This window comes from Balaenoptera musculus, chromosome 11 (genome assembly GCF_009873245.2).
Source record: "Balaenoptera musculus isolate JJ_BM4_2016_0621 chromosome 11, mBalMus1.pri.v3, whole genome shotgun sequence".
NCBI lineage: Eukaryota > Metazoa > Chordata > Mammalia > Artiodactyla > Balaenopteridae > Balaenoptera > Balaenoptera musculus.
In genome coordinates, this window is record NC_045795.1 from 13,173,886 (window position 1) to 13,201,460 (window position 27,575).

At 40.3% G+C, this 27,575-nt stretch overlaps 1 non-coding gene across 1 annotated transcript; it reads left to right on the top strand.

Annotated features, from left to right (window-relative positions):
- The first annotated feature begins 19,689 nt into the window (after positions 1-19,689).
- On the top strand, positions 19,690-19,796 carry LOC118904620. The gene has a single exon (XR_005022068.1). It is a non-coding gene; the product is annotated as a U6 spliceosomal RNA (small nuclear RNA).
- Positions 19,797-27,575: the final 7,779 nt, after the last annotated feature.

Here is a 27,575-nt window from a genome sequence, read left to right on the forward strand (position 1 = left end):
ATTTCTATAACTTTGGACTAATGGAAAATGAAGGTACCCTAGCACCAACTGAAGTTTTTCTTCACAGTTGAGTAGAAAATAGAAATTTTTCTGCTGAGAGGGATTCTGATTTTAATTTCCCTTTCAAATTTCTTTTTCTAGCCCCACGTAAAAGTTTTTGTTTTTCTTTTGCTATTTCGAAGGCGATCGTGAGCACGATTCATATTTGGGCCTCTGATTTTGAGTGGTAACGTGAACGATAAGGGAGACTGTGGGGAGAGGTGATAAGTACCAGGGCTGTGCAAGATGCTTCACGGATCGCAGTGCGGGCCAACGTGATGGGGCACGAGCTATGAGCACCTAAGTGTTCACGGCATTGCCCTTTCCCCACTGCTGAAGAGAATTTTGGATTGTCCACTTAACTCCAACTCTCTTCCTCCCCCGCCGCCCCCAGATGGAAGGGAATCTAGATGGCGGAAGTTGGAAGATGGAGAAATACCAGAAAACCGCATTGGCTGTTTGTTGAGAGAATTTTGTTCTGGACCAGCTTTGGGATGTGAGAGAATTAGGTGGGAGAGAAAAAGTGTTACTGTGGATTATGAAAGGGATCCTTTTGACATTCTCTGAGAAACACAAATAAGGGGATGGAGCTGCTTTTTTAAGTACTTTCACTTGGTCCATGGATGCACCCCCCCCCCCCACTCTGAGGCTGGTTCCAGATATGCAAGTATCAGGTAAATAGGAACATCGTTTTGGGAGCTGCAGTGCTGCCCCAGGGACTTTATGCTCCCCTTGTACATTAGATGCAAGGTCCTTGGGGCAACACTCCACCTTTTCAGCATTTATATCTACTTTTATTAACAAGCTGTTACCATGACTAGTTGATTTTTCAGCATCACGAGAGAAAAGCAAAACAAAACATGTTCTCACTGTGTTTTTTACTCGTTTTACTGCATTTTTTACCAACTGAAGGTTTATGGCAACCCTGCATCAAACAAGCCTGTCAGCGCCATTTCTTCCAACAGCATTTGCTCACTTCGTGTCTTTGCGTCACATTTTGGTAACTCTTGAAATATTCAGACTTTTTCATTAGTGATCTTTGATGTTACTACTACAACTAGCTGAAGACTCAGGTGATGGCTAGCATTTTTAGCCATAAAGTAATTTTAAATTAAGATATGTAAATTGTTTTTTTTAGACATAATGCTATTGCACACTTTATAGACTATGGTATAGTGCAAACATTACTTTTATATGCACTGGGAAACCAAAAAATTCGTGTGACTCACTTTATTGCAGTATTTATTGGGGTGGTCTGGAACTGAACCCACTGTATCTCCAAGGTATGCCTGTACTCTATTGCAGATGGAATCTAAAATTTAAAATAGTTCGTAGATAGTCATATGAGAGAAGCAAGGAAAAAATTTGTTCTGGTCAGTAGTAACACTGACCACCATTTTCTTGTATAAACCCGATCTCTCCTGTGAAAGAACTTCCTGTTATTTGGTTCACAGTAACTGGACAAGGGTGTAGGGGGAAATGGTGCTGAAAAGAGTCCTCAGGGACAGAGATGGTTAACGTCCCCCAAATGTTGGTGGGCTTCCCTGCATTGCCCCCAACCCCTTACAGCTGGGTTAGGGGCCTAATGACTAGATCTGGACAATGAACTTCAAGTAGAAGTGACGTTTGTCACTTCCAAGCCTGGACATTTCAAAGCTAAAGTGCTTCCTCTCCCTTCCCCTCTGCACGGTGACCGGAAGTTGTATGATGCAGATGGCACAGCAGTAAGATGGAAGCCCAGACTGCAAGATCTCTGCTTGGATGAGAGCCACCAAGGGAAGCCTGCCTCAGCCTGTTACAAGCACGAATACAGTTGTGTTACATTAAGCCCCTGAGAATTACCTGAGCTTTATTCGTTATTGAAGCATAACCTAGCTTTACCCTGACTCACATGGTCTCTGAGAAAGATGGGGAAAAGATTCTGCTCTTCTTCTTACTGGAAAACTATGTACAGGGAGGAAAGACGAGGGCCACTACTTTAGAAATCAACTCAGGAAGGCTACCTTCCCACTTGATGGGAGCCGCAAAGACAGATGAGATACGAACATTGTGAGGCAAGATAATTTTGTATCTATTTGCCTAGTTCTCTGAGGTCCCCACTGATCTCCTGACTAATGCCTTTTGTGACCAACTTTTCAGTAAACCTTACTGCATTTACCTGGAGTCGAGCCTGGACAGAATTCTGTGCTGACTTGGAAAAAGATGTGGCAACGCCTTTGACGAAGCCACTGGTCTTAATCTGCTTAATGATTTCAACACTTCCTTCTCATTTATTCAACTGATGTTGAAGACTTTCTATAGCACTAGGCTGCCTCCAATTTTCCAGGATCTTTTTGTCAAGGCCAGGTGCTCCAAAGAAAAACTGACCTCTTGGCTCTACGCTCTCAAAATTTCAAAGTAGTGCTACAGAATATAGCATTTAGTCGAAAGGACATTTCATTGTTACATAAATAATAGCCAGTGGTAAATTAAAACAGATGAGATCTCAAAATCAACCCTTTTTACTTAAAGCTAAGAACTTTCCTTAAAGACCTGATGAGCTAATATTTTTGAAGCCCCAATTGGATAATGTACTTGAAAGTGCTTTTTGAACTTTTTTTTTTTTTTTTTTTTGCTATTATCCAGAGAAATGCTCTCTTCCTTGGCTTTAGAGAAATGGCGAATACTAACCTTATTTTTATGACTGTTTAACCCCAATAACAATTTAGAATGACTGTCATGCGGCCAGCTGCCTCACAGCCGCCTTTGTCTTTATCTGATAGAGCTGTGGCCGTCTCCTCACTGCCTGTCTCTGTTTCAATAGTGTACAATCCGGTTATTATGTGAGTTTTATTTTTTAAGCACCAAAACCCAGCTTTTAGCCCATAGGTTTCCTTATTACCATCTAAGGAGTCCTGGCAGACTGGAGCCATTTTTCCCTTCGACAGACCTTTAAATGATTCTTCATGCTTTTGTCACATAATTAAAATTAGATTACTTTAACTCCCTGCTGGCTGGCCTGAGTAGGGGCCCTTGTAAAGCCTCCAGCTGGCCAAGGGGCCTTTAAAAGGAGGAACATGGTCCAAACACACTCGGCCGCTGCCTCCCCCACCCCAGCCGGGAGGCCCCTGTGTTCCTTGCCAGTTGGACAAGATTTACCCCGAGTCTATCAATGGCTGCTTATTTTCTAAGGTCTAGATTTTCTTTTCAAAAGACTTGGAGTCAGGGGTTGGTATGTTTGTTTTTAAGGAACTGAAGCTCTTCTAGTCCCCGTTTTCCAGCACCTAGAGAGCTCGCCTCTTAGTGATTTGCTTGGTGGCTCAGCTGAAACGGACCAGAAAGACCAAGCAGCTGAGCGCATAAGCTGTCATACGTGTTTGCATCCAAATACTTGTTTGGTTTCTCAGCCAAGGCCGAATGCAAAATCCCTTCTCTCTTCTCTGGGCTCTTCTCCTTCAAACCTCCCCCTTCCCCTCTGCTACCAGGACACTCCCTGGCTGCATTTCGAAGCACAGCCTCAATTAGGTTTCCACTGGAGCAGCAGGGAGAGCTCCTATCACACAACAACCTTTCACAACACACCTACTCCTACTGAATTTTTGACACCTGCGTCTTGCGCCCTCTCAATTTCCCCCCAAAAAATACAGAGGCAGGACAAGTAAAGTCCAGTGTTACTATCCATCAAGGAATCTCAGCTCTCCCTCCAAGAGAACAGCTCTTGGTTACTCTTGGCATTTTCTCTAGCCAAATGCCGCCTCACAACCTTGCCCTGGATCATTTCATCCTTCCATCTCTCTGCCTGCCTTTCACCCATCCACGTTCTGTTATACAGCACAGCCATGAGAGAGGGTTTGAACTTGATCAGATGTTCAAGGCTAGACTCCTGTGTTAGCAACTTGTTAGGGTTGTGACCTAGAGCGAGTGACTTAATGTCCCTGAATTTTCTTTCCTTATCATAAAATTAGGGACAAGAATACCCACCTCCAATGGCTGTAGGGAGGATTGGGAATAACACCCAATGCCTGGCTTATAGTAAATGCTTTAACCTGGCTTCTCAACAGAGCTGAGAAATTGCACTTGTATGCTTTGTTATTAAACACTGCTTTCCCCTCTTTCTGTAAAAGGCAGTTAATTTCCCTAGTCTATTTATTACTGCATCTTGACTGCCTCGTGATAGAGTGGATCTCCTCTCATCTCTCAAAAAAAAGATAGAACATCATTTGAGTTTTCCTTGAGGGACAAGGTTGACATTTCTGACGCAGCAACAAGGCAGTTTCTGCTTCTCTTTTGCTGCCACACTCTCGGTCACTCTCCACTGTGCCCCCTGCCATTGGTGTGTTTGCCTCTTCCAACCTCCCCACTTCTGATTTTCTGCTGATGGTCTGTTCTTTACATGAAATAAGACACCTAAGCTGGCTAAGATTATCAGTGGAGTTAATAAGCCCCCAGTGACAATTTGGGGACTCTCTGAAAGTTCATACCCTTCAGACTCTGTTTGACAATGTCAGTGACTTGGTAAGCTTCTGCATGTTACCTGTGGGTGTCTCACAGTCTAGTTGTGGAAACAAGACAAACATGCAAAACAAAGAATCATATAGGTTGGACTAGAACCAAACACCACAGCTATGAACACTGTGGAAAAGGGGGGAAATTTCTCTCTTCCTAAAAGGCCACATATCCTTTTGTTCCCTCATCAGACATCCCTTTGACTTGGATCTTCAGAGACAACCCGAGAGGATTTTTATAGACAGTTGTCTGTCTTCACACTAGGACTGGTCTTGGCATGTATATGTTTATATCTGTGCTTACCTATATAGACATAAGGATGGAGTTTCTATTTTATTCCAGAAATGATCTGAGGCCACTGGAGAAAGTTTTGTGAACTGGTGCCCATCATTTGCCAAAGGCTGGGCTAGTACGTACCTGATGCCCATAAAAATAGCTTTATGACGTGTGTGAGGCTTTAGCCCCAGTTGGCTGAATCTGGGTGAGTTGTGCAGTGCCCACTGCAGCGTTAGCCCTGTTCCTGGCACTAGCAGGTAACCACAAAACCTCAGAACTTATTTCCCTGTGATGTGATTTCTTTTATTAGCACTGAGGCCTAGCAGGTGTAAGTAGGTAGAAATGGCCTGTGGTATTACAGAAGCCCAAGGACACTTCCCAAGTGAACAAGGTGGTAGGTGCTGGTTGGGTGGCCTGCCCTCTGTGGGACTCTGCAAATGCTGCCCCAGGCCCTGAGGATTGTGGATGGAAGCCACAGGGAGCAGTGCTCTGTCACTCACCATCCTGCTGGGGTTAAAATGTCATGTCCACATCTACCGCCGGTGCCAGGAGCAGGTGATGACGTGTAGTCAGAAGACCGGTTACGATTAGGAATAGGTTTCCTCGTGTATGGGATGGGGGGCACCTTTAATGCCTGTTTTGTACCCTCTCAGCACCTCTCTTTGTTTTGCCCATTGCCGAGGTAGCCAGGCGCCCTCAGGTGGAGTGGCTTTTCTCTTGCCGGGAGCTCTCCACCTGGGATGTCTGCAGACACCACTCCGCCACATATACTCCCACATTCTATACAGTTCCGGGAGAGAAGGGAGTCAACACTTTCAGAATAATCCTTGAGCAAGAGAAGTCGAGACAAGGAGTAAATATTACCGTGCTCCCTCTCTTTGGATAGTCCCAAAGTACATTCTAGAAAGTTTCTCAGAGGGGCCACAGTGGGCTAGATCCCCATTGATTACAGACGTAACAAGTTCAACCATACCTCCTTGAATTGGCTTTCCTTCTTTCTCTATTTCACTCTCCCCAGTGTCCCCTCCTTCTGTTTCTTGGGCTCAAATCCCTAAGTACTGACTGCTCTAGTCTGAGACTAGGCACCAATCCTGGTCTCTGGCCATGTGTTTCTAGGCTAAGACAGCGGGGATGACCACAAGAGCAGGATGGCATAAGCCTTCCATGGATTTTAGCCAAGGCTCTGTGACAGTGTTACCACACAGAGCTCTTAAAGAGGAAAATGAATTTCAATCCACTGTACATTATGCTACCATGTGCTTGTTGCTAATGGTATCGGTAACAACCAAGTGTCCCCAGATTGCAGGCTTGTAAAATTCAAGCGAGTCTGACAAAAGGAGGGCACTTAAAATTGTTCCAAAATGGGTAAGAGGAAAATTATCATGATAAGAGACGAGGAAATTTAACATATCCCTCTTATTATTGAGTTTAATGGAGTTTCTTCTTCCAAACTAAACTGTGGTTAAAATGTGTGGTGTCCTTAAGAAGGAATCTTCAGTTGAATTCCCAGAATTTCATTTCTTAGTGGAAAACTGCCTGCATTTCACATAAAATCATCTGCTAACATTCGCACAAGTGTGTTTGTAGGAATATCTTGAGACCCACAAGGAACCAGCCTTGTTCTGGTCATAATGTCCTCATTTTACATCGTCAGAGAAAATAACTCTATCATATTTAGAAGGAATATGACAAAAACATACAGCAAAAACCGATATTCCTATTTTTAAGTGATATAGCTGAGGTCCAATTCTTGTTTTCAGTTATCAGCGTTGCTGCACAAATTTCTTTAAGGAGAGAGATGCTAAAAAGAATGTCAAGAAACTTAAGTACTTCAAAGTTTTGATTCAAAGAAAAAAAAAAAGGAATGGATCAGAGGCAAGAAGGTGATAAAGATGATGACAGCAATAGAAAGAGTGCTAGATGGTCAACAAACAGCTCTGAAAACTTAGGAAAATTGAGGGGGGAGAATTTAAGTCTAGTTTCCTAATTTAGAACTAGGACTGGGAAAGCACAATAAGCCACTGCTTCTGTGATGTAAAATAATAAGTTCTAAAAATCTGACCTATTCTAGAATTTCTTATCCCTTTCAGTTACTTCTTTGTTTAGAGGCATTATTTAAAACAAAACAAAACAAAATGAAAGAAAAAAAAAAGTACCTGTAAATGCTGGGAAGCCTTTATCCTGCGTTTCTTTATCAGATGAATTGTCACCTATAGGAATTCTGATGGGATGGGGTACAAGGCAATAACTTTTGATCCTTTTAATTATTATCTGGAGGCTAGAAGCACCAGCCCTGGGAGAACATATTCAGCAATTCAGTAGAGAATCTTGGTTAATCAAAAGGCAGCATGTTACAATAAGTAATTGATGGAGAGTTCACATAGGGAAATTTAGTGTGTGTTAAAGGTGATATTTCAAATAAATGGGGAAATTTCAATTATTCAATAAATGGTACTAGGACAAGGAGCTAGCCACCTGGAAAAAATTAAATAAATCCACATCTCATTCCTTGAGCCAAAATAAATGCCAGGTAGAAAACATAGTTAAATATAAATAAAACCATAGAGTATTAAAGAAAACAAAAAATTTTTAAATAATTATGGAGTGGTGAGAACTTTCTATGACTCAGAACACAGAAACTATAAAAAAGATAAATTTAACCATGTGAAAATTTAAAATTCTGCACAACAAAGAAAAAACAAAAATTCAAGACAACCATCACCTAGAAAAGTAACAGCAACCCATATCACAGACATGGAGATAATTTCCTTACTATATAAAGACTTACAAATGGCTCTTAAAGTACATAAAAATATTCTCAACCTTACTCATACTAGACGAAATACAAAATAAAACCATAAAAAGACACAGTTAGAATGACAGCTGTCAATAAAGAGGCAACAGGACTTCTTAAATCTTACACACATAGAGACCACCTGGAGATGTGATTAACTTGCAGAATCTCATGGATAAAGTCTGGAGCGGGGCCTGAGAATTTGCATTGCAACAAGCTCCCTCCTGATGCCTACACTGGGCCCACTGACCACACCCTGTGTAGCAGGCATTGCTGGTGGGCATGTACATTTATATTACCTGTCTGGAGGGCAATTTGGTAACATCCTTCAAAATAAAAAGTGCACAGGCTGTCAGCAAGTCCACTTTAGTAATCCTACAATAGGAGCAATGGATACAATTGAATTTGCAGATGGGAGAAATCCATACAATCCAGACAGAATCCATACATTGAATATGCAAATGAGGAAAAGAATAAGGCTGATACTGATGCAGAGAGATCTCCAAGATACTTTAACTTGATAAAAAAAAGTTTCAGAAAAGAAAAACCCCATAGATTTGTGTCTCTGTGCGTGTATGCGTGTGTGTATGTGTGTGTGTTATTGAATGTGCTGAAGACATACCTGAGTATTTTTTCCATCTTCACTACCTGTACAAACCCACTCTGTCATCTAGTTCTGCCTCAGACAGTTTCCATAACTTTTTCAAACTCGCTTGGTAACACACAAGCACACACAGAACTGCAAAGTGCTATTTGCTTCCCATGGAATTCCCTTTCTCTCTGATCCAGCATTGTGGGCAGATGGTCACAGCTTCCTGCCCCTTAGATTGTTCAAATATGAATCAGCGGGCATCATGCTTTCTTTCCCCTCCAACTCCAGGAGACACACTTCAAGCTCTCCAAGTAGACTCCTTGAAGCTCCTCTCAGGTTTCAGGAGTGGTAAGACAGAATCTTGTATCTTATTTAAGCTGCTACTTCTGGAGCCTCTGCCGCTTGCTTCATTGAAATAGATGTAGCTATAGATCCTATTGCATAGACTCTAATGTTAGAGACCACAGATTGGTAGCCTCGGCCATGTCTGGCAGCAGAGATATGTGGATTTTTTTGTTCTTATTTTGTTTTGTTCAAAAAATTTTCCCCAGCTTTATTGAGAGAAATAGACACATAATATTGTGTAAGTTTAAGATGTACAACATGTTGATTTGATACATTTATAAATTGCACAATTATGGCCACAATAGTGTTACCTACCACCTCCTTCCCGTCATAGAGTCACATTTCTTTTTTGTGCTGAGAATATTTAAGATGTACTCTAAGCAACACTGCAAGTATATGATACAGAATTCTTACCTATGATCACCATGCTGTCCATTAGATCCCCAAACTTGTTCATCTTCTAACTTCAAGTTTACACCCTTTGAGCAATTGTCTCCCCCATTTCCCCCACCTCCTCACCTCCTGGTGACCACCACTGTACTCTCTGTTTCTCTGAATTTGTCTCTTTGCGATTTCACAAGAAATATTTTGTTTGACTCTTGGCAATCATGCTCAGCATTCCCAAACCAGAAGATTTTACATAAACCTCCAGATTCTGAAAATTTGAAAGATCTGCCAATAAAGGGCCCGCGTTCCTCCTTTGCAAGATTTGGCTGGAGCTAAGCTGTAGTCGTCCCTTTAGTGAGACCCACAGGTGCCATGTTCCAACCATTCCCTTGTCTCGGGTTCGCTCATTATTATGCTAGCACTGTAGTCTTCTACCCTCCTGTGTCTTTCCCTGGTGTACGTTTGAGTGTGTGACTCCTCCCCCCACCATAGAGAGCATTACCCATGGGGCAGGGCTGGGCCCCAAGCAAATCTGCAAATCTCCAGATCATCCTATCACTTCTTTCTAAACTATTTCCCCCTATTTAATGCCTCTTCCCAACCTCCAAATCCACAAGTTAGTGCTTTCCTATTGCCTCAACTTCTCCTCTTTTCTGAAAGAAATGGGATCATCTCATTCACACTAAATTGTTAGTGATTTAATATGCCTTTTGGGGGAAAAAAATAGTGATTTAATGTGCCTTTTGGGGAAAAAAATAGCCGGAAAATGCTTAGCACTTCCAAATGGTGAAATTCCAGCCAGTTGGACACTTGGATGAATGAGGCATTTGGGGGCAGGAGACTCTTCTCTAAGACCCTCCAAACCACACCTTGTGAACAATTACTCCTTCTCCACTTTACGTCAGCCCGCTAAAATATTTGCCAAAACCATGAAGGGCTGTTCCTTTCTGTTTCTCAGGCTAGTGGTTTGCCAAGGAATCCCTGCCCTGGTTGGTTCTTCCTGGAAGAAATATTTATATAATTCACTCCGATTCTGAGATGGGGTGCCCTGTGTGTTTTAGCCCTACCAGAAGCTTACTATGTGCCAACAGTGCAGTGTGGCTATAGACAGACGCACACACGCGTGCGCACACACACAGACACACACTTGAACGTAAACTTAGCCACGTCGTCCATAGATAAAACATAAGAAGTAGTTTCACTGAAATTTTAACCCACATCTGGGGATTTGTACAGCTCATTCGGAGAGTCCACATTTTGAGAAGAATGCTGGCAAGTTAAGAGCATTCTGAGGAAAGAAACCGGGAGAGTGGAGAGGGTGGAACCACACCAGTAACAAAAGAAGGTTAAGGAAAGACTCAATGGCTGCCTTCAAAGGTTTGAAGGGCTGTCACCGACAGGGAACCAGACGGATTAGGTTTTTGTTATGCCAGAGAGCAAACCAAGACCAATGGATACATGTTAAGGATGAGAGTGGGAAGTGATTTTGGCTCAGGGAAGAAAATTTAACAGCTACTAGATAGAGATTACATGAAAATGACTTTCCCTTTCACTAAAAATATCCCAGGAGAGGCTGTTTGACCATCTGCTTGGAATGCTATAGAAAGAAACCTTACAATAGTTGGTGGCCTGATTTGATTTTGCTGGGACTCTTGATACCAAATTCCACTTTTGTATGATTCCACTTGCATTTCGCAGAGAATACATCATCCACGAAGGCAGGATAATGTCTCTACCAATTCCATTTAAACTTCAGTATAATCATTGAGGTCCAATTACACCAATGTTCTCTTTCAGACCCAGCATCTGTGATTTCTGTAATTTCACCTTCATGCCCCTTGGATGTGCACCCTTTGTATTCTTGTTGTCAGTTAGCATGTGAAATCGATTTTCACTCAGCGGGTTTTTCCTAAGCACTCTTGTAAAGCAAATGATGTGGCCAATTGTTTATTTTATGGACAGCCTTTTTCTGTCCCCAGAATATGGCTAACATATCTATGACTCACATTCACAGGACAGAAGGATTGTTCTGGTTTGTGCTTTTACTTCTTTTGGCCAACTGGAGTGTTATTTATAAACATTTATTGATTTGGATTCATAAACCAAAGGGGGGGGGAAGCTTGCTGTGCTGGTTGCTATGGTAACTAGCATTTCACACGTGTACTCACCAGCCAGCAGTGATGGCTCAGAACAAAACCCAAAGCCTACCTGTAGCTTCAGACTGCATATTTGGTCCTTTTACATTTTTAATTGAGAATCAGTTATTTCCTCCATCAGTGCCATGCGATAGCATACTGTATTGAAGTCAAAAAAAAATATTTTTTAAATCTATTCCTGAGAATAATAATTTATTCTGTACTTCTCTTGGGGCATTTTCCAGACATATGTGACTTCTAATCAATTTTGATTGTCAAGAATTAAAAAGATTCCACCTCAACTCTCTGCCATATGTTGAGAGTGATATGGAAGAAATTTGGGTTCTATTTTTTATCTTCAAGGAACTTACAGCTGGAATCAAGGACCACAAATATAAAGCAGCAGACAGACAACACAAGAAAAATGTAGTTAAGTGTGATACCAGGTAACAAAGAGGGTAACAGAAGCAAAGCATGCTGGCTGCAGAATGAGACAGAACTGGTTTGACCCTAGTATGGCCTTGAGTAAATTACTTCATTTTTCTGTAACCCTCTGAAATAAGAAGCATATCAGCCACAGGGTTGTCTTAAGGATTAAATAACAGAATTATATAAAGTGCCTAAAATAATGTCAGACCCATAGCAAGCCCCCAAGTAATAAGAGTTATTACTTTTGTGATGGGCTAATTTATTGAGGTAATAAATTGTGTTTTGTTTTTGCCATGAGAAGATCCAGGTTTTACGGGGGAGGGGAGCTTATACAATTTTTAGGTCCTGTTTTAAAAACATAATAAAAACTTATGAATATAAAATCAGGTATAAGGAAGAACTACAAATGCAACATTTAAGCAGACAAAAACCCCCCAAATAATATATTTTATTATTTAGTTGCCTGACACATGTCTGTAATATTTCTTCCTACGCTTTCTGACTATATACTCTTTGATTGCCTCTTCATATGACATTGTTTTTGTAACACATTCTACAAAGAAAATACAAAGATAACTCAGTCATTCTTCCAACAGGGTTCATTGAAATCTGCTTTTTGTTACTGATCGTTGGGATGCATAAAACATGTGACTTCACATTGGATATACTTGCTGTTTACACTACTGCTACAGGCTTATGTCTTACAAACACAGGAATTCTCATCAATTTTATTTCATGTGATTGCCATAAAATAGGAAGAAAATAAAAGGAAAATAGGATAAAAATATAGTGCATGTATAATTGTATATGCAGCATCATAGGGTATATTCCAGAGAGCTTCTGTTTTGATTAGGCATCCATGAGAACGGAATACTTGGCATACATTTTTCTACATTTGGTGATTGGAAGAATTTTTCACAGATCACCTTCCAGCTCCATGCATTTTAAACCTAGCTTTTCTTCCGCTATCTGTGTATTTCTGGTACCAGGTACCCAAGGCGACATACATGCCCTAATTGATCCCCCAGCCTTGCCCAGGGAGTTGACAGAATGGCCAATAGGAGGATTTCTAGGAGCCATTCCTAAACCAGAATGGCCAGCAAAAACCTAACAATATATGCGAGTGACTGCCTACCATATAAATATATTATACTAAATCTAAACTGAATGTTTTTCCAAGTTAACTTTCTCTAAGCTGGATCCCCAAAATGCCCATGGCCACCCATCACCACCCAACACTAGGGGACAGAGAGAGTTGTCAGCTGAAATTAGAGTATCTTATTTCTGCTAATTTTGTAATGACCATGTGAATACATTGCTGGGGTTCCTCCCAAGGCCTTAGGACCGTGCAAGTGAGGCACGCTGAAGCTAAATTTCATTACCTCCACAGAAATGCTTTCAGTTCTTTTTGCTTTAGGGCAAAGTGAAAAAGAACATGAGCAAGGTCTCGGAAGAGGTGCAGCCCTTGATGGGATCCTGGGACAACTCCTCAGATATGAACCGAGTCCTTGTCAATAAGCTTATGAAATCCATCTCTGGAGGACCTTGAAGGGCAGGCAGAGGAAGAGCTAAGAGTGAAAGTCTTTGGGCAGGAGAGAGACTAAATGAAAGCATTTTAAAAGATTAGTTTGGCTAATTTGAAAAGATATATGCACCCCAAATTTCATAGCAGCTTTACTTACAACTGCCAAGATATGGAGGCAACCTAAGTGTCCATCAACAGATGAAGGGATAAAGAAGATGTGGTACATATACATGTATATATACACACACGCTATGGACTACTATTCAGCCATAAAAAAATGGAATGTTGCCATTTGCAGCAACATGGATGGACTTGGAAGGCATTATGCTAAGTGAAATAAGTCAGACAGAGAAAGACAGATACTGTATGATATCACTTATATGCGGAATCTAAAAAATACAACAAACTAGTGAATATGACAAAAAAAGAAGCAGACTCACAGATATAGAGAACAAACTAGTGGTTACCAGTGGGGAGAGGGAAGGGGGGGCGATATAGGGGTAGGGGGGTAAGAGGTACAAACTATTATGTATAAAATAAGCTACAAGGATATATTGTACAACACGGGGAATATAGTCAATGTTTTATAATTATAAATGGAGTATAACCTTTAAAAATTAATTTTGAATGGTTAAAATAAATAAATATATATGGACAGTTTAGAAAACTTTGAACTTCCATTCTTCATACTACTAAGAACAAATCTGCATTTGATTCTCTTTGACAAAATTGAGCAATTATAATATCTACTATTTCAATGTTTTCCAGAGAATTATTTCATTCAGTTCTTAAGTAAAGAAATTGTTTATGGCACTTCCCTGGTGGCGCAGTGGTTAAGAATCCGCCTGCCAATGCAGGGGACACGGGTTCAAGCCCTGGTCAGGGAAGATCCCACATGCCACAGAGCAACTAAGCCTGTGCGCTACAACCTCTGAGCCTGTGCGCCACAACCTCTGAGCCTGTGCTCTAGAGCCCGCGAGCCACAACTACTGAAGCCCACGTGCCACAACTACTGAAGCTCACATGCCTAGAGCCCATGCTCCGCAACAAGAGAAGCCACCGCAGTGAGAAGCCCGCACACCGCAACGAAGAGTAGCCCCCCGCTCACTGCAACTAGAGAAAGCCTGCACGCAGCAACGAAGACCCAACGCAGCCAAAATAAATAAATAAATAAATAAATATTAAAAAAAAAATAAGGATTTAAAAAAATTTGTTCATGTTTAAAAAAAATGTTTTAAATAGAAAATAAATAAAAGACTAGTTTGAATGAGTACCCTTAGTTATTTGCAGAGGCCCAAAGAGAAGCACATGGACCTCAGCCAGAGGCAGAACTGACCGTTTCAAGAAGAGCCCAGAGAAGAGACGAGGGAAGCTGTATCTTCCAAAAATACGCTGTTTAAGGCAGTCTATGGGTCTAAACTACAGACCGTTGGGTTAAAATGCTCTTATGATGAATCTACCTGGCCTCAGACACAGGGGGAGTGTACAAAAACTGTTGCTGACAGTTCTTTCGGGACACTTACTCCAACTGGAATTTTAAATCAACAAGCTGTCTTGTCCTCAGAAGTCAAGATGCAAATGACAGATACCAGAGAGAAATTCCGCTCCAGCGGCCAGGCCGTTCTGCACCCCCTGAGGTCTCCCAGCTGTCACCCAGCGTATCCCAGCTTGTCTGGTGGACCATTGCATTGTGTCCTGAGGACTACTGGACAATGAACAGAGGAGAAACGAGGCTAGCTATGGATCGGTCAGTTACATGGGGAAAAGTGGTAAGAAATAAGAGATGGACCCATAAAAAGAGGAAAGAATGAACCAGACTATCTGGCTGAAAAGGCCTTGTAATGTGTAAGAGAGGGAAACAAGGGCCTAGAATCATATGACTTTGAATATCAAAATAAATATGGCTACCATATGACCCAGCAATCCCACTACTGGCATATACCCTGAGAAAACCATAATTCAAAAAGAGTCACGTACCACAGTGTTCACTGCAGCTCTATTTACAAGAGCCAAGACATGGAAGCAACCTAAGTGTCCATTGACAGATGAATGGATAAAGAAGATGTGGCACACATATACAATGGAATATTACTCAGCCATAAAAAGAAACGAAATTGAGTTATTTGTAGTGAGGTGGATGGACCTAGAGTCTGTCATACAGAGTGAAGTAAGTCAGAAAGAGAAAAACAAATAACCGTATGCTAACACATATATGTGGACTCTAAAAAAAAAAAAAAATGGTTCTGATGAACCTAGAGGCAGGACAGGAATAAAGATGCAGACGTAGAGAATGGACTTGAGGACACGGGGAGGGGAAAGGGTAAGCTGGGACGAAGTGAGAGAGTGTCATGGACATATATACACTGCCAGATGTAAAATAGATAGCTAGTGGGAAGCAGCCGCATAGCACAGGGAGATCAGCTCGGTGCTTTGTGACCACCTAGAGGGGTGGGATAGGGAGTGTGAGAAGGAGGGAGACACAAGAGGGAGGAGATATGGGGACATATGTATATGTATAGCTGATTCACTTTGTTATAAAGCAGAAACTAACACACCATTGTAAAGCAATTATACTCCAATAAAGATGTTTTATCTACCTACCTATTAGAATGGCTAAAATAAAATATAATGACAAGACCAAAAAAAAAAAAAAAAGGCCATATTGTGTACCCTAAATCGGTACGGTGGAATATATGTATTTGTATGATAGGCCAATATGCCTGGATTTTCAATTACTTATTTGTTCAGTGACTCTTGACTGAGTGTCTGCGTGTGTCTATAAGCATTACTGTTGGAGGGAAGAAAGTAATGTTCAAGACAGACAAGGTTCCTATTCCCATGGAACTCACATTGTAGTCAGAAGGAGAAGGGAAATGAAAAGATAAAAAAGCAGAATAGTTTCAGATTCTACATTGCTAAAAAAAGAGGATAATAAGATAGAGTTTGTGGCATATGGGGAAGGGGCTCAGCTATTTTCCCTTAGGTGACCAGGAAAGGCCTCTGTGAGGATAGGAGGCTGGAGCTGACAGATAAGAAGCCCTCAGTCATCCAGACACCTGTGGCAGAGCATCCCTGACAGAGGGAGCACCAAAGACAAGACCCCCTGAGGCTGGAGGAACAGACAGAAGAACAGAGTAGCCAAGTAGAGTGGGCAAGGGGGAGAGCGGTTAGAGCATGAGGGCACAGAGACAGGCAGGGGCTGGCAGATCCTTTACGACCGGTAGCCGTGGTAAGGCATCTGCATTTTAGTCTAAATGCACGGGGGAGTCATTGAAGGCTTCTGAGCAGGGGAGTGACACAATCCGATGAATGTTTTTAAGAAATGATCTGGACTAATAGATGGGGAATGGATTGTAGGGATCAAGGGTAGAAGAAGGGTAACAGGGATATAATGGTGGCTGTGGAGCCATCGCGTCAAGACACTATGATTCGGCCTAGGGTGGTGTGGTAGAGCGCTTGCATGAATGGCCCCAGTTCATGGCCTTCCAGGATCCAAGCCCTTTGGTCTAGAATTTATAATCCTCTTCCATCTGACTCTGGGCTTTGAGCAATGGGATGCAATCAGAGGCTTGCAAAGTGCTATGCAATGGGGCTTGCTCTCCTGCAGGATTAGTCCTGCTTAGTCTTGGAGCCCTGCCATGCCATGAGAACATGCTCAGGCTAACTGCCCGCTGGAGGAGGAGAGATCACATGGAGAGGTCCTGTATCATCCCAGCTGAGGCCATCCTAGATCAGCCAGCCCCTGACCAGCTTTCAGTTTTGAGTGCAGACACGTGAGCAAGCCCAGCCGAGCTCAGTGGAGCCCAGTCCAGATCAGCAGAAATGCCCACACAAACCAAGGACAGGTAAGAAATAATAATCAGTTGTCGTTTAAAGCCGGTACATTTTTAGAGTGCTTGTTACTCAGTGAGAGCTTGCCTACAGTAATTGATGTTGAAGGCTGGGACAGCTAAGGAGGAAGGAGCAGCCAGGCGTGGGGCTGGTCAACTGGCATAACCAGAATGAACCAGGATAAGAAGAGGTTCATGGAAGTGAAAAGCTTTGGTGTAGCAGCCGTATCAGGGGGCTGCTGAAGTGAGGCGAAGGGCCCCACCTCGTCTCCTATCAGTAATTTTATCTTGGGCCTTATCAATAAGCACTGATCTTAGGGTTCAAATCTTTCTGGTCTTGCTGGCCCTCCTGCCTAGGAAGCCAGTAGCCACCTTACCTGTCAGGTCTTGTGTCTGACCTGATACCCTCTAATTCTCAGATCCTTTGATCTCTCCTTCATCTTGGGTTCCAATATTCTCTGTTGTCAGTACCGTGAAAAGGTGACCTATCATACCTTTGTAGATCGGAGTGGGAATGCATGACTTCTTGGTAAAGTGCAGCTGGGAAGACTAGTCTTTCCTCTGTGGGATTATCTTCTATCCCTCTTAAAACCTGACCTTTTCTTCCCACTGACAAGAAAAGGAGAAAATGCTCTATGGCAGAATTGATTTTATACCAAGACAAAACGCATGTATGTACATGTAAACGCTTTCCACATGGGATGTACCCATGTGCAACCGCAGTGAGCTATGTTTAAGTAAACTTGGGACAATAACAAGACTTACGTTTCATATGCATATAGGCATGTATGTAAAAATCCTATTAAGGATTCATTAGAGATTGTGAAATATGTCTGTTCTATGAGATGACATCTGAGTCAAGGTGATCTTTATTTAAATGACATTAAACAAGGTTACATGAGAACTGCTGTAGTCCTTTTAGGGGACAATAGTAGAAACCAGAGATAGATGAGACCATTTAGGTGATTCAGCACCTCAAGAGCCTTGGCGGAGAAGCTTTGCCCAATGCCCTGTGTTCACTTATGCTTCTCCCAGGTCGGTTATAACAGATGCAAGAAATCAGGCTGTCACCAGCTCCTCAGGAGTTTCTCCTTTGCAGAGTTGATGAAGACCTCTGGCCTTGTTCCACTCTGGTTTAATCTTGTCATTGCCTCCTGGATATACAGTGAAATTCCTGAGCCATATATCCTGCTATCACAAGTCCCTTCAGAATGTCTTCAAGAAAAGAGGGGAGGGTGTACGTTTCCTTATAAGGAAGCTTTGGACCAAATGACCCCCCCCATAACCAGCTCACTATTGACCTAAACCACAGACCATCACAGAACCCTTCCTACTTGCCTTAAGGACCAATAAAGAGAATATCCCAGGCCTCACAAGAGGATAGTTAACTTGACAGGAGAGGTCATAAATAAGTAATTCACTCCCAGGTCCAATTTCTTTTGTTTAGTTTAAGTGTCCAAACGCCACCTTGTTGTTTTATTAATGCAGGTGTCTCATTTCCATTCTCAGTTTCAAAGCTGATGGAGTCGGAAGAAAAACAAAAACCCAAACCAAACCCCTGCATCTGTTAGTAGGCCAAAGTCCATCAATCTCCCCATGAAAAGTATGTTACTTTGGAATACTAAAGAAAAAAATTCTATTGGCATTGTCTCTAGTTTGATTGTTTAGGGCACATACCTTCCTATCCTGTCTTTGTTTGCTGCATCAGTGCTGTCTTACAAGGAGAAACCATGCCTGGCTGTATATAAATTGGACTCTACCAATCTGTGTGATCAGCTTGTAAAGGAAAATTGGCTCTCCTCCTCTAGGATGGATCATGAAAAGGAGCCCCTGACATGCCTGAGTGATGGCAGAGGAGCTCAAGAGAATGTCTGCTCATAGGCAAATGCCAAAGTTGAACTTAGTAAGCTAAGGACCTGGAAGAGATCCATCGAGGCTCAGAACCAGAAAGAATTGTAGAGATGGTCTAGTCCAATCCCCTACAGGCAAGAAAACTGAGGTCTAGGCAGTTCAAATAACTTCTACGACACTAGCATGAACTGGGAGCAAAGACAAGAGTAAAATCTAGTCCTCCTGACCCCCAAGCCAACACTACAACCTCAGATTCTTAAACAGAATGACCAAATCTTCGGGATAAAACTTCACATGCCAGGAATTACCCAAAGCTGTAGCATAACTATGCTACTTCTTTTAAATCTTAAATATTACTTTATGATAAGTTAGTTAAAACAATTTTTTATTAAAAAAACAAGCATGTATTTATTTTGTAGAAAAGAGGGAGAACCCAAATCTCAAAGGAAGTTTATGCTTGGGGCAGCCAAGCATAGACTCTCGGAAGGAACGTGTTGTCACTGCTCAGGGGCTGATGTAACACGCACTGCTTTTCACTGCAGCACTATTTACAATAGCCAGGACATGGAAGCCATCTAAATGTCTATCAACAGAGGAATGGATAAAGAAGATGTGGTATACATATACAATGGAATATTACTTTGCCATAAAAAGGAATGAAATTGGGTCATTTGTAGAGACATGGATGGACCTAGAGAGTGTCATACAGAGTGAAGTAAGTCAGAAAGGAAAAACAAATATCATATATTAATGCATATATGTGGAATCTAGAAAAATGGTATAGATGATCTCATTGGCAAAGCAGAAATAGAGACACAGATGTAGAGGACAAACGTATGGACTATGGACAGCAAGGGGGGGAAGGGGGGGATGAGTTGGGAGATTGGGGTTGACATATATACACTATTGATACTATGTGTAAAATAGATAACTAATGAGAACCTACTGTATAGCTCAGGGAACTCTCCTCAGTGCTCTGTGGTGACCTAAGTGGGAAGGAAGTGCTCGCTTCGGCAGCACATATACTAAAATCGGAACGATACAGAGAAGATTAGCATGGCCCCTGCACAGGGATGACACACAAATTCATGAAGTGTTCCATATTTTTAAACTCAAAGTGGATTAAAAACCTAAATGTAAGGCCAGACACTATACAACTCAGAAGAAACACTCTATGACATAAATCACAGCAAGATCCTTTTTGACTCACCTCCTGGAGAAATGGAAATAAAAACAAAACTAAACAAATGGGACCTAATGAAACTTAAAAACTTTTGCACAGCAAAGGAAACCATAAACAAGATGAAAAGACAACCCTCAGAATGGGAAAAAATATTTGCAAACGAAGCAAGTGACAAAGGATTAAGCTCCAAAATATACAAGCAGCTCATGCAGCTCAATATCAAAAAACCAAACAACCCAATCCAAAAATGGGCAGAAGACCTAAACAGACATTTCTCCAAAGAAGATATACAGATTGCCAACAAACACATGAAAGGATGCTCAACATCACTAATCATTAGAGAAATGCAAATCAAAACCACAATGAGGTATCACCTCACACCAGTCAGAATGGCCATCATCAAAAAACCTACAAACAATAAATGCTGGAGAGGGTGTGGAGAAAAGGGAAGCCTCTTGCACTGTTGGTAGGAATGTAAATTGATACAGCCACTATGGAGAACAGTATGGAGGTTCCTTGTAAAACTAAAAGTAGAACTACCATACAACCCAGCAATCCCACTACTGGGCCTATACCCTGAGAAAACCATAATTCAAAAAGAGACATGTACTACAATGTTCACTGCAGCACTATTTACAGTAGCCGGGACATGGAAGCAACCTAAGTGTCCATCGACAGATGAATGGATAAAGAAGATATGGCACATATATACAATGAAATATTACTCAACCATAAAAAGAAACGAAATTGAGTTATTTGTAGTGAGGTGGATGGACCTAGAGTCTGTCATACAGAGTGAAGTAAGTCAGAAAGAGAAAAACAAATACCGTATGCTAACACATATATATGGAATCTAAAAAAAAAATGGTTCTGATGAACCTAGAGGCAGGACAGGAATAAAGATGCAGATGTAGAGAATGGACTTGAGGACACGGGGTGGGGGAAGGGTAAGCTGGGACGAAGTGAGAAAGTAGCATTGATATATATACACTACCAAATATAAAATAGATAGCTAGTGGGAAGCAGCTGCATAGCACAAGGAGATCAGCTCTGTGCTTTGTGACCACCTAGAGGGGTGGGATAGGGAGGGTGGAGGGAGATGCAAGAGGGAGGGGATATGGGGATATATGTATACATACAGCTGATTCACTTTCTTATACAGCAGAAACCAACACAAAGCAATTATACTCCAATAAAGATGTTAAATGAATAAATAAATAGGAAGGAAATCCAAAAAAGAGGGGATATATGTATATGTATAGCTGATTTACTTCTCTGTACAGTAGAAACTAACACAACATTGTAAAGCAACTGTACTTCAATAAAAATTAATGTAAAAAAAAGACAATACATAGTCATTGCAAACACACATTGAGATTTGCAAAAAAACAAAATCAACATTCCAGGCTACAAAGGAAGTGTTTCTAAATGGTCTACATCAAGATGAAGGGGGAAAGTCACTTAGTTTTTACTCACTACTCCCTTTCCACATCCTGCATAAGGAGTTTAGTACCTCTCTTTGTAATCAGGGAGTATTTGCTCCTTATTATTTTGTTGTTGATCTTAAGTGGCCTCTGCAGAAATTGAGACAGAAAGAGTCCCAATATAGCACTCTATTACTATCTTTTCTATTCGTCTCTTTTCAAATTTTTCTGTTTTTTTTTGGTGTGCTGTAGGTTTACTCCAATGTATTTAGGTGTGGATTTATTTTTATTTGTTCATAATTTGGTTTGCATCTGCATGTTTTTCTTTGATTTGAGAAACAGCCATCTATTATCTCTTTAAATATTGCCTCTCTTCAAATATTGTTTCTTCAGTGTGGGTCTCCTATTAGGCATATGTTATGCCTTCTGATTCAGTCTTCTATGTTTCTTAATCTCTCATTTTCTATCTCTTCATAATAATTCCCCCTTCCTCCCATATCTTGTTCTGTTTGGTTGAATTCCTCAGCTCTACCACGGGCACATTACTTCCCCATTCATCTGTATCAAATCTCTTGTTTACTTATTGATTGAGTTTTTATTTTAATTTTTTCATTTCCTGAAGTTCTCTTTGGTTCTTTTAAACTCACAGTATCCTATCTTGCAATGCATTCTTTGTTCTTTCTTCTGTCTCTTTAACAATTTAAAATATACTTACAGCATTTTCCCAGTTATCTCTTATGTCTGATACCTGGCATACTACCTGCTTTTTCTATCGACTCATCCTCACAGGGGCTCATTTCTTTGTGTCGTCCATAATTTTTTTTACTGGTAATTCACATTGTTTCCCTCACACCCCCAAGGGCACCCCTTAATCCTGAGAGGTGGAACTGTCCCTACAAATCCTTTTGCATTTCCTTCTGTCAAAGCCCCGGACATACTACTGAATGTGGACTAATTTTTATGTCTATTTCTAAGCTTCATGTTGCTTTACACTGTGGGTAATAAAAATGTGGACTTCATACCCACATGGAACACAGGTTTGGAATTTTGTTTTTTCCCTTATTTAGATTTGCTCACAAATTTACAAATACCTTTGCCCATCATTGCTCTAAGAAGACAACAAAATTCTTTTTAGTTTTCTGGGTTGTTGGGCAAAGTTTTTCTGCCCAACATACAAGGCAAGACTCAAATATTCCCAGATGTAATAAAGAGCTTCATTCCAAGCTCCCCTCCCTGCATAGGTTCAAGTTTATGTGTCCTGTTCCCCATGCAGACAGTAAAATCCTACGTAGTTCTTAGTGTCTGTATTTGGGTCTGGTAGTCCCTGGGGCTTTACTGCTTCGTTTCTTGTCATGACTCCAACTTTGAGTTTCTTCTCTGTTATGATACCTAGGCATTTCCCTTTCTATCAAGCGAAATAATTCATTATATTTTATTGTTGATATTTTCATATGATTTGACATCATATAGAAGTTAAAAGTGTGAAATCAGACCATCTGGATTCGAATCCCAGCTCTGCCACATATTGACTATGTGACCTTGAGCAAGTTACCTATGTTCTTTGAACATCAGTTCCCTCATTTGTAAAATATGAGGAATAATAATACAGACCTCATATGAGGATTAAGAGGATTAACATAACTGGAGTGCCTAGAGCAGTATGTGGCAAATATTAAAAGTTAAATAAGTTATTAGCTATTATTGTTCTTGCTACTTTTTTTATGATCATCACCACCATTATCATCTCATGCATTCCCATGTGTTTATAACAAAAGCAGAGCCCTTTTTAAATGGAAATGCTACAATATATTTTCTTTTTAATCCCAAAACAGTATCACCCTGCCATCTGTCATACTAAACAAAACTCCCTCCTCTCTAGCTCACATAGGCTCAGAGGATGCAAATCAACTTTAAATTTAGTCTGTGTCAACCAGAATTAGGAAGAGTGAAGTGTTTCAAGGGCAATTTATATATTTCTAAACTAATTATAAATAATTTTTATTATCTTCTCTCTCTTTCTTTGAATCATCTGAATCATGGCTCCTCTACATCAGGGCAAATAATTGAAAGAGGGGAGTTGCAGATTAGTGATAAAACCAATGGCTCAACTATCAAAACATGCTTTGAGTTGAATACCCTGTTGTGAATCCCCTAGGAACAGAGGTCCTCAGACGTGAAGGCTTAGCAAGAATGAACGAAGTGGAGAATAATGAGGGAGGCTTTGTAGCAAAGTCTAATGAATGACTCCTTGACATTCTCTGATCTCTGACATGACAGGCATATGGTGTTTATCAATAAATAAAAAGGATATAATTACGTCGAGGCTGAAGCATTCAGGGCTTGGTAACATTTGGTAAGCTGGAAAGCTGTCTGACCCGCTGTTTTCCTGACAGGTGGAATAAAATAAAATATCTCCACAAAAATCTATTTATAGTATACGACAGTCCAGTTGCCTTCAGCTTCCCCAAAGAAGCAGTAGGTCACGCTCTAATTTGTGTCCATAGATGTATGTTAATATATTATTTAAATGACACTTCGAGGTAATCACAATTAGTCCTTAGAGCTTTCAATGCATAGCTCCTTAAAAATATCCCCAGTCTGAAGGTTAGGGCTTTTCATGGCATGTGCTTAGGGTAAAATCTTTGCTATCACCCGTAAGTTCTTCTTTCTGTCACATCTCATATTCAATCTTTAGGAAGTCCCGTTGGTTCAACCTTTAATCTATCTCTGGAATCTCACCATTTTCCCCCACTTCTACTGCCACCACCATAGTCTGCGCCCCTTCACCTCTCACCTTGATGATTATGATCACCTCTTAATAGTCTCCCTGCTTTTAGACTTATCACTCTATCATCTAGAGTGATCTTTAAAAAGATAAGTCAGGTCATATCACATCTCTGCACAAAATCCTGCAATGGCTCCAAAGTCATTACAATGGCTTCCCAGGCCCTGTGGTCTGGGCCCACATTTTCTCTCCTACCACTCACTTTACTCTAGCCAACTGGTTCCTTGCTGTTCCTCAGTATTTTAAACACTGTCCCTCAGCCTGGAATACTCTTGCCCTAAATTCTGGAAAAATGCTCCAAGTCCTTGTTCAAATCTTGCCTCTCAATGAGGCTTATCTCATCAACAACCCTATTGAAAATGAGAACCTGCCCTCACACCTAGGTTAAGGGATCCTGTTCTCTACTTTTATTCTAAAGCATTTATCTTCTAACATACTATATAGTTTACTTATTAATTATGTTCATTGTATTGTCCATCTCTCCCCTCTAAAAATATAAATTCTATGAGAGCATGAATCCTCTATTCATGATGTACCTTACACACCTAAATTAGTATTACCAGGTAAAATAAAAGCTATCTAGTACTATTTTAATTTCAGACAAACAGTGAATAATTTGTTTTAATATAGGTATGTCCTGGGCAACAGTTGGTTTACTTGTTGTTTATCTGAAATTCAAATTTACCTGGATATGCTATATTTTTATTTACTAAATGTGGCAAACCTAAGCTAGAACAATGCCTGACATCGTCATCACAGAAACATTACATATGGTCTATTTTTTAATGAAAATTAATTTGAAAATTTAATGGTGTTTTGAGCTAACTGAAGATATCCTGGACTATCATCTGAAGGGTTTTATGTCATCATTATAAATACTTTTAGGAAAAGCGTATTGTCAAAAACAAAAACACTCAGCTGAAACAACCTAAGTATACCAATCACAATTCAATAGAGCAGAGATACTGTAAATCAGCTTTAAGCATTAGGCTTTGTAGTATTGGGCAAAAAGGAAAATGGAAAGTCCCAAAACCCAAAGCTGAAAAATATGTTGGGGAAATCATATTAAGTGGAGAGCTAGAGCTTGAGGTCAAGTGTAGTCTATTGTTGAAGAAGGTCTTTAGAGGATGAGAACACGACCCAGATTACCCACATAGCGGACCTCTAGTTGTCTTTTTCAATTAACTGTTGTCACTAACTACTTATGTGACCTTGGGAGAGTCAAGGGATGACAGTGTTAGATGTCTCACCTTTATACAAAGATTTGTAAGACCCATTCTATCTCTAAATTCTGTGATTCTATAGAAAAATATGACCAGAAAGTAAAGAGACTATTTTTACAAACATACTAGAAGTTATATATGATAACAAATAATCAATGTAATCACCTAATAAGCTATTCACTTATCCCAATAATGCTACCAACGATCAAAATATTCTTGGCATTTGTATTTTGGATTTTCCTTTTAGCAGGGTAATGTTTAAGAATTATTAAGAAATGTTTTAATCTCAGCAAGACACAGAGCTAGGACTTGAACCCAGGCAGTCTGGCAGCACCATCTGAGACCTTAACATCTATGCTATACTTTAATTAAAGTTACACTTCTTGCACGCCACAGTTTGTGGACCGAGATTGATCTACTACAGACTAATACAAGGTTATAAAGATTTACATTTTCTTCTAAGAGTTTCATATTTTTACCTCTGTACTTAAGACTCTGATCCATTTTGAGTTAATCTTCGCATATGGTGTAGGATAAAAATCCAACTTTGTTTGCATGTGGATATTCAACTGTCTCAGTACATTTGTTGAAAAGATCATTCTTTCCCGTTTAATTTTCTTGGCACACTTGTGAAAAATCAGTTGACTATAAATATATGGGCTTACTTCTGGACGCTGAATTTTTTTATTCTGCTGATCTGTATGTCTAGCTTTATGCCAGTACCTCACTGTCTTGATTACTACAGCTTTGTCATAATTTTTGAAATCAGGAAGTATGAGCCCTCCTACTTAATTTTCTTTTTCAAGATTGTTTTGGCTATTCTGGGTCTTTTGTAATTCCATATGAATTTTAGGATCAGCTTGCCAATTTCTGTACAAAAAAGCAGCTGCAATTTCGAAAGAGATTGCACTGAATCTTTAGATCAGTTTGGAAAGTTGCCATCTTAATGTTAAGTCTTCCAATTCATGAACATAGGATGTCTTTCCATTTGTGTAGGTCTCCTTTAATTTCCTTCAGTGATGCTTTGCAGTTTTCAATGTTCAACTCTTGCTTTTGTTTTGTTAAATTTATTCATAAGTATTTTATCTTGATACTGTTATAAATGGAATTGTTTTTTAATTTTATTTTTGGATTGTTCATTGCAAGTGTATAGAAACACACTTGATTTTGTATTGTATTTGTAATGTATTCATTTGGCTTTTGCTTTTGACAGTTTGACATGAAATGTGTATGCCTAATTGAGTTTTCCTACTTGGAGTTTATTGAGCTGCCGTGATGTGTAGATTAATGTTTTTCATCAAATTTGGGAGGCTTCAGCCATAATTTCTTGAAATATCTTCCTATTTTTTTCTTTCTCTCTTCCTTCTTTGACTCCCATTATAAATATATTTGTACACCTGTGTTGTCCATAGGTCTCTGAGTCTCTGTTCATTTTTCTTCTTTCACTATTCCTGCTCAGCTTCCCAAACTGGATAATCTCAATTCTATCCCCAGGTTCAGGGTGATCCTTTCTTCTGCCAGCTCAGATCTGCTGTTGAGCCCCTTAGCAAATTTTTCACTTCAGTTTTACTTTTCAACTCCAGAATTTCTAATTGATGCTTTTTTGTATAATTTCTATCTTTTTATTGGTAATATCTATTTGGTCAGGCATCATTCTCATACTTTCCTTCATTATTTGTTTGGATATGGCTTCTTTTAGTTCTTTGAAAGTATTTATAATTCCTGATTTGAAGTCTTTGTCTAGTAAGTCCAACTTGTGGGCTTTCTCAGGGAGAGTTTCTTTTGACTGCCCTGTGCATGGGCTTTTCTGTTTCTTTGTATGACTCTTATTTTTTGTAGGAAATTTGTTAAAACTGGACTTTTAAAATATTATAATGTGGCAACTCTGGAATTCAAATTTCCCCTCTCCTTGGTGCTTATAGCTGTTTATTATTGTTGTTGTTGCTTCTTTGCTTAGTAACTTGATGAAGTAATTCTTTGAAGTGTGTGTTCTGTGTTGGGTCTAACCACTAAAGTCTCTGCCTGGTTACCTTAGTTATCGTCTAACAATTGGACATCAATTTCCCAAATGCCTTGAACAAATAAGTCTCCCAGCGTTCCTCAAGAAGCTTTGTGTCCATGTTGGGATACACATTCAATGCTCTGGCAGTTTAAAACTGTTTAGCCTTTACTTCCTGCTTGCACAGGACCTCAAGGTCAGCCAAAGGTGAGAGATTAGGGTCTTCTCAGGTCTTTCCCGTGAATGTGCACAGTCTTGCAAATGCATGTGGCC